Genomic DNA, 2563 nt, shown 5'->3' with positions numbered 1-2563 from the left:
CCTGATAATTAGCTCAGTTATTCGCTAAGACAAGTTCCCGTGTGAAGAAAGCAGGGGCCTACATCTCTAGATCGGTCCATGGTATAAGCAGCCCGAGAAGCGGTTGAGGCTGCCAGGTTCTGTCACGTCTTGGGCGAGCAGAGGAAACCCCTGGGCACAGCACCGATTATGATGCCAGTCAGCTACCTGCAACCGGAATAGTTGCGGCCGTTACGGTCACTGAACTGTACCCAGTGGGCAGGAGTGAACCTGGGGGAGAAAGACTAAATGTCAGCAGAATGTTTCTGGTTAGACGCTAAAACGGCAGTGGGCTGATCAGTTGGCTGTCTTCCAGCTCGGCGCCTGTCTCGCACCTGCTTCATCTGTTTGCTGTATGTGACCTCTGGTTTATACACTGTCATTGTTAGAGAAGCGAACAGCTCCAGGAATCTAATCGCCAATTCTGCTTCTTGATTTAGTTTAAGAAATTCTGGTAAATAAGGCCAAAGTTCCCCATTGAAACTAGACTCTCTTGCCAGGACATGCAATGCAATTAGGATGGTGCCAATTTTTCAGAGCAACGTGTCCTCTCCGAAGAAACTTATGAGCATATTTTCTGCTGAAGTCTAAACCTGATTGCACAGGTCTGAATGTTCAAACTCAGCAGATCTGAGGAATCAAAGGAGACTAGACTGTATAGGGCATAGATTTGACCTTCATATCTTTTTGTCTTTTGCATGTATTTTATTTTATGCATATATTTTAAAGCATATAAATAAAAGCCTAAACTCAAGGGAGTGGGATGTTAATATGTTATTATCTCAGGTTAATAATTTATTTAAAAATTATTACAATAGTCAAGTATCCTATACTTTTCCAAGTCAAAATAATCAGAATATAAGAATGTACGGTAGGGGAGGCTAAAGCTACACAAGACTTAAGGGAGTAAATTTTGACAATTGGCTGAATTTGGCTCGTAACATGGTTGCCATAAAATATACCCAACTCTTTGGTTAAAATAGTGCTTTGAGAGTTTATACTGGAAAAGCATAAACATTGGAACCAGACTCGCATCCTGGCTCTGTCAGTTAGCATTTTGGTGAGTTTAATAACAATCTCTTCTCCTGTGAACTAGGGCTAATCATATTAATTTGACAGTATCGTTTCAGAAAGAAAAAAGTTCAAGGATAATGTTTATAATTACTGAATGTTCGCACTTGCTTTTTTTTTTCTTTGGCATAGGAAAATCTAGAAAAAATGTTTAGAGAAGACTTTGCCATGTCTTCTCTACAAATTCATCAGTGAAGTAAATAACTGTCTAGTTCCTAGCACTTCTCCAGATCTCCGCCTTCGAAAATGTAGCTCCAGAGGGGAAAGATAAAAAGAAGGAAAATCAAGAAAGGTTAGATTAAACAACTGCTTATTTCCTTTGACTCTGGCCCTATTCCCAGTCCTAGAATATTGATTTCTCAACATTAAATGAGAGCCTAGAGTGTGGTAGATTTTAGTGCTGAAGGCTGGAGAAAAAAATGTGAATGGAACATGGTATATGATTTTAAGATGTTGCAGATCTAGTTGTGCAAAGTCCAGAAACAGCCTCACAAAAGCAGCAGTGCAGCGTAAGAGATGTGAAGACAGTGCTTTTGTCCCAATATCTAGCACAGTGTCTGGCACATAGTAGGCACCCGACCAGTGGACGGACAAGAGTTACAATAAAACGTTACTCTGCAGCTCTCTACGGAGGCTCTTAGAGTTCCAGAAGGTCAGAGAATTGAGAGAGCACTCAGACTCCTTTGATCCTGTTAAGAAGATAGTAAGAGAGCCTGGGTAATGTCAGAATGGCCTCATTATGTCAACAAACTAGCTTCCATCTCTCGTTGGATACATACAGTAGTCACACAGGTACAAGGATCCAAAGAGAAAGAAAAGGTTAAGTGACTCAGATTTGCCCACCCACTACCTGTAAAGTGCTTCAGTGGCACTAATAAGCACCTTAATATATAGGGTGCATATATAATCTATGGAAAAGGGCCTTTGCCAGCAGTTAACAGGTGTGGGAACTGCCCAATTCCTCTAGTAAACCAACTTTTATATAGCGGCTGGAAGACTTTAAAAGGTTAAGGTTTCGATGTACACAGCTTTGGGCTTGGGTTTGGGAAAACAGCAGAGGCTCAACCCCAGCTGTTTAAAATCCTCCCCTAGAAACGAGTATTTCCTTACAAACAGCCCAGGCCCCCTCGGGTGCCATCCTTCTGGCTCTAATGTCCTGTCACCTGATCAGCGTGCCCCCTGTGTGTTTTTATAGCAGCATAACAGAGATTAGTGGCCTGAGTTGTGGTTACCAAACAGTCCAAGGATTGCAAGCAAAGCACACTGTCTGACATTTATCTCTGAAAATCGGCCTCAGTAGGTACATTCATTAAGAGGAGAAGCTGTAAACTTGGAAAAAAGTTGGTTTTCTATAATTTGCATCTTAAAAGGCAGTTGCAAGTTATTCGATAGAACTAGTGGTGACAACATGGTTTGAGATTACATAGTTCAGTGGTTCTTGACTCCATCAGCTACATAACCAGGGTCACTTTGT

The sequence above is a fragment of the Miniopterus schreibersii genome, assembly GCF_964146895.1.
Source record: "Miniopterus schreibersii genome assembly, chromosome: 19".
In the NCBI taxonomy this organism is placed as follows: Eukaryota; Metazoa; Chordata; class Mammalia; order Chiroptera; family Miniopteridae; genus Miniopterus; species Miniopterus schreibersii.
Note: the sequence above shows the minus strand (reverse complement) of the source record.